We start from the raw sequence: 16,718 nt of genomic DNA, 5'->3' as shown, positions 1-16,718 counted from the left end.
CAGGAATGCAGCAGTCAGCCTCACAGGGACAGATAGAGTAACATTCAGAGCCAAAGGTGCTATTTCCCTCAGGAGGGCAGAGTCCCTTCGTGATGGCATCGATGTGTGTTTGCTTCTTTTTTATCATAGAGGACATGGGGGAAATGCCCACAGTTATTAGCCCTTTCTGTTATTAGACCCTATTTTCCGTTGATTTTAACTTGGCCAGACTTTAATTTCTTGGGCTGAAATTTCCTTCTGCTCAGTTTCTGCCACTGGTTACATTTTTTTGTAGGGACTGCAGATTCACTACTGTCTTAAAGCTGTTTGATGCTATTGTTGTTCCAAGGCTAATTCTGAATGGCTAAACTTCTAAGCAGAATTGACCAGCGTTAGGGGTGCTAATTAGCATCTCAGTTGGCTAACACAGTAGGGAGCCTAAGAACTGACTGAGAATAAAGGGATTTTCACTCAGTTGTGAATCTAGCACAGAGGTGGGCAATTATTTCAGAAGGAGGGCCGTTTACTGAGTTTTGGCAAGCCATCGAGGGCTGCGTGACAGGCAGCCAGGGACAGATAAATATTAATTTTCTAAATGTTTTAGGGGCTCTGCAGGCTCAATAAAATGGCCTGGCGGGCCGCATGTGGCCCACAGGCCACATTTTGCCCACCCCTAATCTAGCATCTCCCACTAGTCCTAGATTCACTTCATCTTATTTTAAAAGGGAGAAAGAAAAGAAACAGTTTTAATGTCCAGCAGAATCAATCAGGTATAAGTTTATCATGTCCAAGTGGCTCAAAATCTGTACAGTACTTCATCTTTTATGATACGTACAGGTTCTTCAGAAAGATAAGGCCAGATCTGAATATCTAGTTTTCTTATAGAAACTAACTGCAAGTGTTGAGTAGGCCCAAGCTATGACTGGCCTCTGATCTGAAGCAGGAACTGCTGGGAGTTATTTGAACTGGGCTCTAAGGGGCAAACAAAGAAATGGACAACTGCCTGTTTAAACACCTTAGGTGTACTTTAAGGATTTGATTTGAAAGGATAGAGCTTCTGTGTTATGGACACAGGGGTGATTATGCCCAATAGAGGGTGCTGTACCAAAAAAACATTGAAGCAGGTGCAAGCCAGGTTCTTTGGGTAAATGAATATCTAATATCTTTTATTAGACCAACTGAGTGGTTGGAAAAAAGTTCTTAGCAAGCTTTCAGGTGCAATCACCCTTCTTCAGGCATAGAGTCCCTGCTGTTCTGAGATCTCCAAAGAATAAAAGAAGCTAAAAGTGTGACAGGATGTCAGTGAGACTGTAAATAGGTGGAAATTAGGAAAACAAAAGGTAGAGCAGGGAAGGGAGGGTGGGTCGGGTGCGGGAGGACTGGTGGGGGTGGGCGGTGTGATGTGAAAATGAGGTGTGTGGGAAGGAAAGCCAAAGGTAAGTAAGGGAGACTCTACTGTAGTAGTTTTCCAAGGTAGAAAGGAGGCTGTCTCTGAAAAAGAAAATAGCTGGAAATTAGGAAGACAGGGTAGAAAAGGAGGGGAGGGGAGGAAGAGAGAGAAAAAGAGAAGTGTACTTTCACCCCCTCCCTTTCCTTCTCTACCTTTTGTGTCCCTAATTTCCACCTATTTACATTCCCACTGACATCCTGTCACACTTTGCTTCTTTCATTCTTTGGAGATCTCAGAACAGCAGGGACTCCCTATGCCTGCAGAAGGGTGATTGCACCTGAAAGCTTGTAGGTTGTAGCTGTGGTGGTCTAAGGACATAGGCAGACAAGGTTCTTTGGGTGAATCTGATATCTTTTATTAGACCAACTTAAATAGTTGGAAAACATGCTTTAGCAAGCTTTAGCATGCATTCATTCCATCCAGGAAGACCACACACCAACTGCAGCCTGATGAAGGGCTTTTAAACCCGAAAGCTTGCTAAAAAATTTTTCCCCCAACTATTTAAGTTGGTCTAATAAAGGTATCAGATTCACCCAAAGAACCTTGTCTGCTGAACGGGAGGAAGAAGAGGATGTAGCCAGAAAAAACCCATACCCTATTAAGAGAAAAGCTCAGTTCACTACTCTACCTAGTCAACCACATTGTATTGGCTGAACTGGGAGTCAGGAGATCTGGATTCTATTCCTAGCTCTGTCATTGACTGTGCTAACTGACTCTGAGTAAGTCATTTAGCTTATCTGTGTCTCAGTTTCCCCGCTGGTAAAATGGTGATCCTTATCCTGACCTCCTTTAATCCATAGATAATGAGGGCTTGATAAGATCTGGGCACATTTCTGTCATTGTTAGGCTTCAGTGCCTGGCACTTACGGGTGTTTAAGGATATGAGAGATCTTGCCTTTCCACTAAGAAACATTATGTCTGGGCAATTTTGCCATAGAAAAATTACTACTATCAAGATGAAAAGCTGCCATGATACAACCTTCTTGTGCAGTGTGTTTTGTGTCCCAGTCATAAAGAAAAACAGGCTACCACTTTTACCAGCTGACAGAGTTAGTCCTTTAAGCTGATGGGGTAAAGGGCTGTGCTGTGTATGTTGGCTGTGACCCACATAGTGGGTCTTTACATTGCAGTTTGCATGACATCTAACATAACAGATGCTCAGACTTTTCCACCTATGGCTTCTACCATTCCACACTACCATGATGTTCCTTTAGTACCCTCAACAACAGTTCTCAATGGGCCAGGGGCCAGTGGCAAAGCCTCAAGACGGTCCAGTCCAGTCCAGTCCAGTCCATGACACAGAGTGTCTATGTTAAGACTATTTCTATGTAGCATTCCAGCCTCATTGTTTTTCATGGCAGGGAGAACTACGCAGGTATGTGACTTGTAATAACCTGCATAGTACCTGCGGGGAGAGGCAGGGATCGGAGGAGAAAAGAGTCTGGAGGAGAAACCAGTATATCACTCCGTGCCCACAGGGCCAGAATATTAGCTCCAGTTGCAGCATCTGTAAATAAAGCTCTGACCAAAGAGCCTGTTTAGTTTCAGAAACATTCTTTTGTGTTGCTATCCAGAACACAGTGCTTAAAATGATGATGGCAATTGTGTCTTAGTGATACACCACCTTTTCAGTCCTCTTCTTAGCTCCCTCTATTTTAGAATGATCTTTAAATCCAGGAGCCTGAGTGGGTCCTGTCCACACTCCTGAACAGAACTTTGAAACACACAAAAAAGAAAGTTACAATCAAAACTTGAACAGCTCTTCCATTTATAGTAAATTCTCTTCTGTGCCCAAGCTTCTCTACTCAGGTCTCATCTTAAAATAGGATCAACACAGGACTGCAGGTGTTAACATGAGGCCAGAGTACATGAAGTCAATGTCCAGATAGAAAACTGGTCATAATATAAAGAGGATGGTAACTGATTGTTCTCCATTTACATGGTGGTAGGTGCAGAAGAAATCAGCTTTGTGTGTAGCAAAGAAAATCTGGGTTAGATATGGGGAGAAGCTTTTTCTGCTGTACACACAGTTAAACCCCAGAACCGGATGTGGTTGTGGGCTCTCCCTCATTGGTATAAAGGTTAAGTCTCTGCTTTCCAGCCAAATAAGATAAGTTGTTCCAGCTGGGTTCCAAGACGTCTTTTGCTCAAACATCTGATTGGCTCCAGCTCCTCATTTAAGGGACTAGTATCTTACTCTTGCTGCATAACTCATTGGGTTTCCAGATTGCAATCAGCTTCTTCCCTTCTGTTACCCTTCTTTCCTGTTCCTATCCTGGATCCAGACTTCTGGCCCCTGATTTTGGATTGACTTCTGGCTTTCGGTCTCTGGCTCCTGATACTTTGGGTCAGCTGTAGACCTTGGGCAACTGATGTTCACCTGGTGTACTAGATCTACCTTTGACTCCAGTTACTAGGCTGAACTACCTGAATCGTTCCCCAACGATTGGAGGTTTTCAAGAACAGGCTGGACAAATGTCTGTCAGGGATAGTCTAGGAGGTACACATGACCCTGCCATAATGCAGGGGTTGGAGGGGATGATCTGAGGTCTCTTCTAGTCTTACATTGCTGGTTCTATAGTGGATACATCCAGCAAGCTTACTTTTTTTTTTACCTTCATGCTGAGTAGTTGTATGTACTTTAAAAGGTTCCTTGGCACATACAAGTTGTAGCCACTTGTAGAGTGTTTGCAGTCAGGGCAAAAGAATGCCCAGGAGAGAAGTAATTCCAGTGTGGAGAAGGGGATTCTAGGCAAGAGCAGCTGAGTGACTGCCTGACGAAGAGCACAGAGCTCTGATCACCTCTTGAACAAGGAATTCAGTCCTAACAGCCAGTGAGTCACTCTTCTGCCTCAGGAGCCAGTTTCATCCATGTTGCAAAAGTCAGGGGGAGGAAAAATCTCCAATCATTCAAGTGTGGTGAGATCTCAGACATTGAGAATCACAGAATTTGGCATGGCTGATTCTGGGACATGGGCAGTCAGCCAAATTCTGTTCTTCATTAAAAGCATCAGAGTCAGGGAGGTGAAGACAGCATAGATTACAGAGTTGTGGAGGGTGAATGAGAGGGCAAGATTCAGAGTTGAGGGCTGGGCACATGGGGACAGAGAGCCCCACCCCCTTGTGGCAAGAGGTGGACTAAGGCACCCAACCTTGCTACCTGTTCACCCCCATGCCATCTTTACTCTAGAGCTCCTTTCTCCCTTCCCATGCCAGACACAAGTGGGAATGGTTTACTCTGGCTGCAGTTCCAGCTTAAGCATTTGCTGGAGATTGATGTGATCCCATTTTGAAGTCCCTGGAATCAGCACCATGTCTGCTTCTTCTTCCTTCTCTGCTTTGAAATTTAGCTGCCATCAGTTAATTGGAATGGTGTGTCCCCAGCACTCCAGTAATCCATTTTGAACTTGGCAAAGCTGCACCATTGAGGTAGAAACAAGCTGCCCTGCGTGCATGGTTTTGGGGGCTGTAAGTAGGCAGATAAGCTCAGCATACCATCTTCCTGTGCTCAAAATGTTATTGTCACTTTCCAGGGTGGCAATGCCAAAACTATGTTCCAGGCTGGGGAAAAGAGTGTTTGGCCTATGCCATCCAAGCTGTCTCTAGGCTGGTGATCTGTCTTCTCCTACCCCGTCTCCATCCAGGTTCATATCTTTAGCAACTCCGCTAAAGTCAGTATTGGTAGTTTCCCTGGGACTTTGGCAATAGTTACTCAAGGCCTTCTAGTGGTATTTGGCTTTCTTATCATATTGCAGCTGCCAACATTCATCAAAGGTCCTTGCTGAGGCAGCATTAGACTTGGTTTCCTGATCCTTCCATACAGATTGACACCCTGAATTTTCAACTTAAATGGTTCCTTTTTCCATCTGTTTAAAGGAGCTGCCTTCCACTCCTACTGTCTGCTGTACAAGGTAAAGCATATTTAAGGAACATAAGAGCTACAGTCAGTTACACTGGCATGGATCTGGAGTCACTCCTTGAAGTTACTTCTTACACCAATGGACATAGAGTAGATTCTGTGCCCAGAACTCATTCCTTCAGTGGTTTTCCCTCGCTTGTGCTGTTCTTCAGTACCTAAAGACACGCAGAGGTCTGCTGGTTTGGCTTGCTTCTGATATCCCAAGCCTAAAGACCAAGCTTAAAGTTCTCTGTAGAAACAGGATCAGACCTGGACAAAGTATGTTGCTAGGGCCATGGCTACTGCTAGAGGCTCCACTGCCTGCCGACATCTGAGTCTGTCAGGGTACAATGCCAGCAAGAGGGATCAGCTTGGGTCTGTGGCATCCTCTCCTCAGAACCTAGCTTAGATACAATAGGAATTAATATGACTCCAAGTAGTATTGGCTACAACTCCTTGCCTCCCCATCCCTGGCCCTTGAAGACAGGAGGTTTACAGAAGCATAGGCAGGGAAGCCAACAACAGCATCTGTGCTGCCATGTGACATTTGTCATCCTCCAGGCACTGGGTCCTGCTGAGGTTGCTGCTTTGTTCTGAAGTGTACTTCAGCAGAGGGAGAATCCTGCTATATAAGGATAGGACTAGAGTAAGCGCTGGTGGTTTTCTAAGTTCCATCCACAAAGCAAACTGTGCCTTGTGCATCATCCAGACAAGGTGCCTCATGTAGCTGTTCAGAATCTGCTCACATGTTTTCTGAGCTGCATGAAAAACTCCTTGAATGCTGGATTCTCCTCAGCAAAGCTGTAATGCATTTGTGGGTTTAACTCCTTCTTGACTGAGAGGAAAAGTGCTGGTGTTACCCAAACACAGACTACCTGGCTCACCAGAAGAGGGCATCACTTACTGTAAATTGTGCAGATCTGTGACCTCCTGCCTCCTGAATGTGGAATTAAATAGTTAATGATCCTGATATTTGGCTTCTCAACTCTATGCCTTTGAATTCATCCCCTTCTTGAGATGAATGGGGCAGTTCATTTCTCTAGGAGTTACTGTCTAGGCTGTCTATAGATGCAGAGACTTTTCTGTGTCAGGTCCACTTAGTTCATACCTGTGGCATTTTTTATGCACAATCCTAATATTTTGAGACATTTTAAAGAATTTACAGCTGAGACTCTAAAGAACAAGCTGGCACCCTCTCAACCCCCTTCGCCCTGGCAGGAGGATTCCAAGGAAACACTGTGAAGGAAACAGAGACAATGGAGCTTTCTTGGCAGGGGTAAGATGCACCCCTGGTCTTGCGAAGTATTAACTGGCTTTAAAAGTTCAGAGGCATATCCTAGCCTTATTGCTTCCTTGGCAGAGGAACCAGTTGAGGGGTGGACTTAACAGATTGTTCTTGTGGTTTCCTGCAGCAGACTGGCTTTGAGCAATCTGGGTTCAGTTCTCTGCTCTGCTACGGGTGGCCTTGGGCAAGTTGCTTATTCTTTTTGTGCCTCATTATATTTCAGAAAAATTAGGATACTTTTTACTCCCTGCTTCTAACTGTTTGTCACTTGTCTTTTTAGACTGTAAGGCCTTCAGGGCAGGGATAGCTTCTTGTCATGTATTTTTCAATGCCTTGCACAGCAGGCCCCTAATTTCATTTGGGCCTGCCCTCCAGATAAATCACAAATGATAATAATATAGGAAGCATAATAATTTTCTCATTTAAAAAGTGCTCTGGATCCCAAAGGAATTGCATTATTTTAAAATGGAATGGCTTCCTGTGCACTGTCTGGCACATAATCACCCATCAAAAGATGTCACATATCATGTGGTGCTCAAATGTAATGTTCTTGGAGCACTGATTGGAAGTTGATTCCAAAAGGACAATCTCAGCACTGTTTTGGTGGGGTTTGAGAATATTCCTACTGTAGCAGAAATTCAAATGTAGGGCAGCAATTTGGGCAAATAGGTGAGAGCCAGAAAGCAAAACGGCTTATCCAAATGCAATGAAAAGAAGTAGTAATGTGAATTATTAACAGTGAAAAGTACCTTTAAAAATGACAATTGTAATAGTATCTAGTTCCAGGAAAAGGTAAAGCAGGGAAGTGAATATGATTTTTCCCTGACAATGTCCTTTTATAAACATTAACAAAGTATGTAGCTCATGGCATTGTACAAATAAAGATGAATAATTTAACTAGAGAGCCTCCAGGGGGAGTTTGTTTCAGTTTTATTATCCCTCCTTCACATCAGAAATATGCATCTAGGGCTGACAATTTGTGTGACAAGTTTCAGTCTCAGGGAGATAATGGTATATTGGTTATAAACCCTGAACATATTGGTTTAGTATGGCAAGCCAGAGAGCTCTTAAGTCCATCAGAGTGAATTATAGCTATAATATTTGAAATCCAAGTGTCTCTAGATAGTTGTGTATATCATCTTACTCAGATCTACTTGTAGATATTCCCAGTAGCTTCCAAACCCTGCCAAATCTTTTTAAGGATAATTATTTTCTCTCCTTCACTAGCTTTTGGTTATAAGTAACAATGCAGTATAGCTGTCTTTCCCTCTTTAAGTGCATTACACAGTGATAAGCTAATCCATCCAACTACCAAATGACCAAAATCCATCCAAGCACTGAAACACATCCTAAAACTCGGGCATCAGGGGATGCCTTCAGTAGGACTCCTTTCACCCTTAAGTGCTTTTCTGGATTGGGGCCTATATCATATTAAATGCTAATTAGGAGCAAATTCTACCCTCAGAGAACTGCCTGTGGCTCTGAGTCTCTTGCTCACTCATCTGAGTGCAGAATTTGGCCCTGAGAAAATAGCAGAGGCTGGATTTTATATACTTTAAAGCCAGAAGGTCATTGTGATTATCTTGTTTGACTTCCTGCTTCCCAAAAGCCATAGCATTTCACCCAGTGATTCCTGTACCGGTGCCAGTGGCTTGTGTTTGAACGAGAGCTTGTCTTTCAGGAAGCTGACAAGCTCTCAGAGCCATATTAATTCCCATTCTGGAAAGAGATGGCACCAGACATATGGGAAAAGATGACCCTGATCATGGAAAAATGAACATATAGATCTTGAAAGCAAGTATCAACTTTATTCCTCAGGCTATGTCTATACCACAGCCAATGTAATGTATATAAACCTACCTATGCTAGTGTTACACCAGCTAACCAGGATACTGGTAGCGATCTAAGTACAGCAGCATAGAGCTCAGCATGGATCAACCATCCATATATTTATACTCCTGCATGGGTAAGTATGAGCTTTGTGCTGCTGTGGCTAGACAGTTCCCAATACCCAAGCTAGCTGGTTTAAAGCTACCTTGCAGTCACAGGAATGTAAACATAGTCACAGTGTAACCTGAGCCAATATGAATATAAACAGCTTCATGGGGTGTTCTGTGTGTGCATACCTGTCAATAGCAATTGTTACTTAAGACCATTGGTTCAGATTATCTCAGTTTCTGCAGTGGAGGAAGATCTAATCCACAGGAAAGCCGACAGAGCAGGCACAAGATGTAAAGTTAAGGATCCACCTATAGACCCAGGGAGATCAAAGGCAAGTTGAAACCTTGTACCACATCCTCCTGCTTCCTCTTTATAGCACCTGCTCTATAGCACCTATTCATTGCATCTTGTTTGCCATTAAGCTATAAGCTTTTCAGGACTGGGAAGAGGCTTGGCCACAGCCTTGAGTGGTAAAGCATCCAGTACTCTGAGTGCTCTGAATAATAATAGCACATCAGCTACTACAACGCTTCTATAACAGTCATTTTAAAGTGGTTGATAGAAAAGAAAAATAAGGATTCCATTTTCCAAATCCATTTGAAATACAGTGGACATAGGGAGGCTTTGGAGGAATGGAACAAAAACAAGGAAAACACTCTATTTAGCTGAAAAGAAGGGGCTGACCTCCCTAAACCAACATGGTTGGAATATGACTCACCCCACTATGCTAATGTCTAGTTTACAAACTGAATCACTGGCTTATGATTCCAAGCTGGGAAATGGGAAACCTGGTGGTGATTATTCAAGATACAATATAGGGACAGTTTTCAAAGAGCTCAGCATGCACTACTGATGCTGGCTTTTCAGAAGAGTTTGACACGGTAGGTGTTGGGTATATTTGACAAGCTGGCCCTTACTGATGTGCCTCCATGGAAGCTGTTGTCTTTGAAAAACAAGTATGAATGATCAAGGGTGAGTTAATGCTTTGGATCTCTAGGTGAATGCAGGGCATTGTCCTGGTTCCGTTAAGGTCATAGGAAATTTGGCATTGACTTTGGTGACACATAGGACTGGTATTTGCTTTGCCTAGGTATTTGCACATGGCTGTAGCAATTTAAAAAGAAAAGTCTCCTTTAGTGTTTGCTTAGCATACATCCTTGTGGCAGGAGTTGCTGAGGCTGGAAAATAACAGGTTTTGGATACCTGGAACCACAGTAGCCTGGTTTCCTTCAGGAGAGGTTATGCACTGTACTGAACATATCGCTTGAAAGCTGCTTTCAGACCTGCAAAAAGAGGGAGTTGTGTTATTTTCACCCAGTGCATTGTGGTGGGTTTGGCACTGGTGTTTAATGTGTAAAGGTGATGTGAGGTTTTATATTGATGCATAAACACCCACAGAGAGCTTCACCCAGGAGGTGGAGCTGCCAGGACCCTTTGAAACACTAGGGGCACATCTACTCCTCCATGGTGTTGTTCCCAGGAAGACTGCTTTGAAGCATGCCCTGCCCACTCACTCCTGCTGCCCGTGTCTCCAGTTCTGGAAATGAGGCAACAGAGCTGTGTTAGAGTGGTGCTGATGGTAGGCCACTCAACACACTTAGGACATAGCCTCATTGCCAGGATTTGGCACAGATGGAGTGGGAACTAGTGGGTGGGGTTCCCTTCACAATGGTTCATCCAGGCACAGCACAGAGGTGACAGAGCGATGCCCTGAAGCCTCATCTTGCAAACATGCTTTTAGGTTGCAATTCACCCATTGGCAGAAGACCAGTACTAGGCCCAGTGGTGGGCAGCCTTAGGCTGGGCACCTGTGCCCAAGGCAGGCTATGACGCACCAGAGTTGAGTTCCACGTTAACTGTGCACATGCTGGCAAAATCGAAGGTGTTCTTTAGAAGTTATATGCTAGGAAGCTGTTCACTTACTGGAGCAGGAATTGCAGAAGGGCTGTAGTAAAGTCTCACAGCCTTTCCTAAGGAGCGTGGGATGAATTTTGGCCCCCCTCCAATACCCCTGTTAGTTTCCTCCCACCAACCCCATTTATTTAGGATTTATACAGATGCTAGCAAGCGTGAATTTTACCTTTAGGGATCTTATTTTTTAAAAGCAGCAGGAATGCTGTAGAGACCAATTTTACCCTTCTGTGTCAATATAACAAGAAAATGGCTGTGCTAATTTTAAACTGACTTGGAATCAGCATATGAGAAAGTGACCAGAATTCTTCCTATTAGGCTGAGCCACATCATTTCTGTGCAGTGCATCATTTCAAAGAAAATGCATTACAGCTGGGTGAATAGCAAAGAAAATTATCCAGTAGTAGTTCAGCAGTTTCCAAATAGGATTTTGTTTTGACCCTGTTTGTAAGAAGTGAATCAGAAGGGGTGGGAACTAGAACTGGTGGGGAATTTTTTGCCTAAATCATTTTGTGTTAGAACATGCTGATATATTGAAACCTATTTTTTATTATTATTTTTGGCAACATATCAGTTTTGGTGAAACTTTCATGGGAAGATCTCTCCCATTCAGGCTGGGATTTTTGGCGTGGCAACAGGGCCACAAGAGGGACCCATCTCACAATACCCAATAGTCCACTGGGAAACGCGTTCATCTCACAATGGGACATGGGGCCCATTGAGAACCACCATGCAAACAAACTCTAATCCCTGGAAGGTGAATTTTGGGATAGAAGGAGAGAGTTATTCAAATAGAAAAGTAGCGTTTGAGGCAGTAGCAGTCAAGAACATAAGAACTGCCATTTACTGTGTCAGACGATAGGTCCATCTTGTCTAATATCCTGTCACACAGTGGAGGCCCATGTTGTGGACTAGTGAGCAATGTGCTGACCTACCATGTGAAAGGTTGTGAATTTAAGTTTGGTTGTGGGTACCTGATCTTCAGTCTGGAATAGTCCTGTCATGGTGGCAGAGAGCGGAGGCTGAGAGGGAGAGTGAATTGGGTCTGAGCAGGTTCCACCATCCCCCTCTGTTGTAGCCTCCAGCATTTGCAGTCTAGGACAGCGGTTCCCAAACTCTGACAGATTGTGCACCACCAAGTAAAAACGATACAACCTTAAGTACCACCAGCAAATTTTTGTCATATAAAGTGATAATAAATCTGTTAACGTGTACCACTGACAGGCTGTGTGTGTACCACAGGTGGTACCCATACCACAGATTGGGAACTGCTGCTTTAGGAGGTTCTAATTCAGAGGCAGTATCCCTACCTCCTGTGCTCAACAGCTGCTGATGCCCTTTTCCCCAAGAATTTGTCCAGTCCCTTTTGAGTTTGCATAAACTGTCAGTTTCCCCAACATCTGGTGGCAATGAATTCTACACTTTAATGACATTTTGTGTGAAGAAACAACTTCCTGTTGTTAGCTTTAAACTTACTACTTACTTGTTTCCTTTTGACCCCTAGTTCTTGTATTGGGAGAGAGTAAATAATAAATTCCTATTGACTTTCTCTTTTCCACCGAGTATTTTGTAAACCCTTATGATGGCCCCCCTCAAGTGTCTCTTTTCTAAACTGAATAGGCCGAGCTTCTTTAGTCTCTCCTCATATGGCAGCCCTTCCATACCACTGATCATCCTTGTTGCCGTTCTCTAGATCTTCTATATCTTTTGATATGTGGGCACTGTGTTCAAGGTGTGGATGCACCACCGATTTATAAAGGGGCATGATGATACTTTCCATTTAGTTTACAATTCCCTCATTAATTATCCCTAACATTTTGTTTGCCTTTCTGATGCATGGAGCTGATGTTCTTATCCACCTGCCCATGATGACCCCCAAATCCCTTTTCTGTGTGGTAACAGCTAATGTAGCTTATCAAGGTTAGATGCTCCAACCCAGAGGGCTGTGGAGACCAGGAGCAATGCCATGTGCCCTGGGTGACCGATGAGGTGGCAAACCACTGAAGGACTCCTGGGTTCACCAGAAATACGGAGCCTGCTGCTTGTCCACAAAAAAACATGCTTGTTGGGTGGCTGTTTGAACTTGTGACAAACAGCCAGCTGGTCCCCAGGCCCATTGGGAAGGGGAACCAGTGAAGGCCCCAATGCAGTCAGCTGGTTTAAGCACTCAAATAGAGCTGAGGGTGAGATTGGGGCCTCCATCCCCCTTCTCGTTGGCAACACGCGGCTTCCCCCAGCTCTAGCCAGGACTCTCAGGGGCCCGGCCTGGCTCCCCTGACCTGCCAGCTTCTTGGCAACGTCCCCTTTGGAGGCTTGGCGCTGTCAGGGGCCCGCGCCAAGATGTCCACTTTGCCCCGGGCGCGGAAGACCGGTGGGGCCGCCCGGCTTTGGCGCGGGAATGAAAGCGAGGACGATGAAGGCGGCGGGGCTCGCCCGAAGGGGCCGGGGAGCGGAGCGGCAGCCGCTGCCTGCCCTGCGCCGCGGGCGAGGAGGAGGAAGGGGCGGCGGCGATGATTGCCCACTAATCCGCGGCCCGGCCCCTCACGGGCTGCTCCGGCCGGGGCTGCGTGCTCCGTGCCCGCGGGGATGCCGGCGCCGTGAGGAGCAGAGCGGTAAGTGTCCCGCGCCGGCCCCGCTGCCTCCGCCGCGAGCCGCGCTCCGGGGGCGGCGCCCAAAGTTTCCGGGAAGCCGCAGCCCAGCCCCTGTCCGGGAAGGTCCTCGGCGCCGGGGGCGGCTCCCCCACAGCCACAGCCGGCAGCGGAGCTCCTCTGCGGCCCCGGGAGAGGCCCGGTTTCTGCAGGTAATGCCCCGCAGCCCCGGCTGCTGCCACCGCCCCGTCGCCTCTGCTTCTTTCTCGCTGCCGGCTCAGCACGGGCTTGGCCGGGCCGGGCCGGGCCGGGGTTGGGGGAGAAGGAGCCCCGCTGCCCTGAGCCCATAGGGAGGCAGCGCGTCGCCACTGGGACACTCCGCTCTGCTTGGCGATCCCGGAGTGGGAAAGAAGCACGTCCCTTGCAGGTCCTGACCTGCTCCCTTCCTTCCCTGCTTTCCTCTGGAGCTGAAGGGGCGAGGGGCTCTTTCAGGGCCCCTTTGCACTGTGGTTCAGCAAGTGTAGCCCAGGGGGGCTTGCTGGCCTGAGGTACAATGGCAGTGAAGAAGCTTCACCTGCTGGGACTTGCTGTGGTCACTTGCCTGTCTGTGCCAATGCGTGTTCCCCTGTTTTGGGACCAGAGAGGTGATGGCTAGCGTGGCATGTGCATGCCTCTGATTCCAGTACGGACAGATCCTTAAGGGCTTCACTTTTGGGCCAGGGACTGTCTTTTGACTCTGCATTGATAGTGCTGAGCATGTGGGGGTGATGGCTCATGACTAGACTGATGTGTTGTGATAGTGCCCGTAGAGAGCAAGCAAAGCCCCATACTAGAGAATGAACGGCTTGTTCCAGGCAGCAACTCTGGGAACTTTAGGGATTGTTTCAAGGTTATCTGTCATGACAGATTTAAAGACAACTAATGAAGCTTACACACCTGTCCTAAAGTCATAGACTCATAGAAAAGCAGGGCTGGAAAGTACCTCCAGGCGCCATCTTAGCCTAATCCCCTGCCTGAGGCAGGACCATCCCTATTATCCCTATCTACTAACACTGCTTTTGTCCCCCTCTTTGCCTTCTCTGATTAGACTGGAAGCTCCCTTGGGCCAGGGCTGTTTCTCACTCCATACTTGTACAGCACCAGGCACAGGGAGGCCCAGATCCTGGTTGCAGGGTCTGCTGTAATGGGAATGAAAATGGTAACAATACTCCTGCTGGTTTCAGCAAGGCTATTTATGTGAGCGCAGCCTTGCAGATTGCCTCAGACTCATGTGTGCCCAAAAAAATTATTGAGAGAAAGATCATGGTGATAGAGATTAAAGCTTGTTAAATTTCCAAGGCGGGGGGGGCCTTTAAACACATGTTTTGGAAGCAATGGGTGTACTTCTAGAAGCAAAGTGGTCCAGGTATCCCTATCTTTTCCCCCCACTTTGCTGTTGGGCATGAGTTGGTGAGAGGCAGTGATCTGAAGCCCAGGAGTGCAAAGGTCCCTGTTCAACAGCCACTTGCAATATGCTACTGCTTTTCCTTTAGCTGGTGTCGGTGGTTATTATCAGCAGTTTGCAAGGCCGCTATTTACTCTGATTCCTCTGGAGCTTTAGTGCTTGATTTAAATATCTTGTATAGGAGACAGTGGGGATCCCCTATCCCCTCTACTCCCTTTTTTAGCTTTCATGGTGCTTGAGATCATGCTGGTGCTTGGGTGAGTTTAGAAAGCTCAGCATTAGTACTCAGGGTGAATAACTGAGATCCCACCTTCTAATATTTCATCTATTTCTGGATCCACCCAGAAACCTAAGCACCTGGAAGAAAGCTGGGAAAGGAAAGTATTTTTCCCTAGCTCTTCCATAATGCCAAGCTGATTGTATAACTCTTCCTCACATGAGTCATCCTTGCTTATGCCAATACCCTAGTTAAGGCAGTGGGACTACATGCCTCAGTGAGGACTTGTATGATAGCATCTCCAGTGTAACTGGACTGGTGGAAATTGTGCAAAAATTTTCTGAGGGATACATTTGGATGTTTGATACACTGCTGCAAAGGCCCGATCCACTTCCTATTGAAGGCAGTAGAAAGATTTTCATTGGCTTCATTGGGCTTTGAATCAGTTTCTAAATTAGGAATAACTTAATTCATTTTAGAATATTTGCTCCTGATTTAGACTAGGGAAGCTGTGGTCAGAATCTGGCCCCCAAGATAGACACATCTGTAGTTCTCATCATCCTGAAACTTTAGTCCAGGTAACCAGATCTGTTGTTCAGTTCTTGCTCCCTGTGGGCTTCTCCTATAGCCAAAGACTCAAACTTTGACACCATGTAGGCTATTAGTAAAGTTTGTCCGCTGTTCCCAACCACATTTGTGTAGATCTGAGCATATTCCCCTCACCCCCTGGAATATTGAAAATGAGGGAAAACTCACAAAGTTATAGGAAACCATGTCTTGAATTGTTTGATGGTAGTGGCATTATTTAGTTTGCTCAGCAGTACATGATGTTAGTGCTCTTTAGTAGGTCAGAAAAAATGTACTGCAGCCCAGAAATGACTATGGGTTGAGCCAAATTAAAGGAGAAATGAGTACAGGGAGGTAAGAATAGCTTGGAGCACAAGTATTTGGGCATCTCAAAGCAACAGTTTCAATAGAAAGTACTTTTGCGGGTGGTAAGAATAATTGGAAAATAATGTTCCTGCCATCCAATGTGCTGTAGCCAGTGATCTGCCCCAAAATGGTCATTAAGGTTTTATTATTATTATTTGTCTGCAGTATCAGAAACAAAGATGATTAAAACATACTTTTAAAAACATTATTGTTAAGGGTTCATTTCCTTGGGCTGCATTTGCTTCTTGCTTTTCACTTGGGTTGTAGAAGGAAACTTCACAAGTCAGCTTTACTTTTATTGGTATTGTCCTGTCCTGAATTACACTGCTTGTGCACCGTTGTAACTTAAAGTATGTAACTGGAGTTGCCCCTGATGTGCACCTCTGTGAAAGAAGGGGAAGAGAGAGAATAGTCTTGTGGTCAGGCTGCTAGCTGGGGGCTCAGTGGACTGAAGAACTATATCCTGCTCTGCTACAGACTCTGGGTGACACTGGGAAACTCAGTCCCTTGGCACCTCAGTTCTCTGTAAAATGGTGATAATGAACTTCTGAGGGGTGCTGGTGAAGATAAAAGCAGACACTGTAGTAACAGGGATGAATAGTTACCTGAAAGAGAAAAATCAGGCCCTGTTTTAAGTTATTCTCATTCTCTGAGAGCCATATAGTGGCAGAGCTCTTGAGCTTGGTTTTCTGTTTACAAAAAAATCATAGAGCATTTTTATTCCTATCAGATATTGCACCATAAATATTAAAATATGCTTCTTACACTTTAACCTAAACTATATCTCAAGGAGTGACCCTTTGCTAAACCTGCACTTGCCTCGTGATGTATAATTTGAGAAAAACATTGCAAGCAGTGAATTGACTTGGATAGCTAATATGAGCTATATGTGTACCAGACAGGAAAAGAGTGTGGACCCTATGTGATGTAAGTACACAGTGCTGTCTACACCCCATCAAAATTTAGCCATGTTTCCTGGTCAAAAGAATCTGTCAGGCTAGTACTGTCTGACCCTTCAGCCCAAGCTCAACTATGCTTTTAGGTAGGTAAGTAGCACTTGGGATGGGGAAAG

The 16,718-nt window shown here is 45.4% G+C and overlaps 1 protein-coding gene across 8 annotated transcripts in view; it reads left to right on the top strand.

Annotated features, from left to right (window-relative positions):
• The first annotated feature begins 12,927 nt into the window (after nucleotides 1-12,927).
• Nucleotides 12,928-16,718, top strand: part of CPNE2 (copine 2) — a 211,081-nt gene continuing 207,290 nt past the window's right edge. For 4 of the 8 annotated variants that reach the window (XM_025212697.1, XM_025212696.1, XM_025212699.1 and 1 more), the window contains exon 1: nucleotides 13,084-13,264. The gene's annotated coding sequence lies outside the window, so the exon portion shown is untranslated. The other 4 variants (XM_006031028.3, XM_025212695.1, XM_025212694.1 and 1 more) reach the window with 4 other exon arrangements.

Source organism: Alligator sinensis, unplaced genomic scaffold (genome assembly GCF_000455745.1).
Source record: "Alligator sinensis unplaced genomic scaffold, ASM45574v1 scaffold1000_1, whole genome shotgun sequence".
In the NCBI taxonomy this organism is placed as follows: Eukaryota; Metazoa; Chordata; order Crocodylia; family Alligatoridae; genus Alligator; species Alligator sinensis.
Note: the sequence above shows the minus strand (reverse complement) of the source record. Positions and strands in the feature narration are given on the sequence as shown.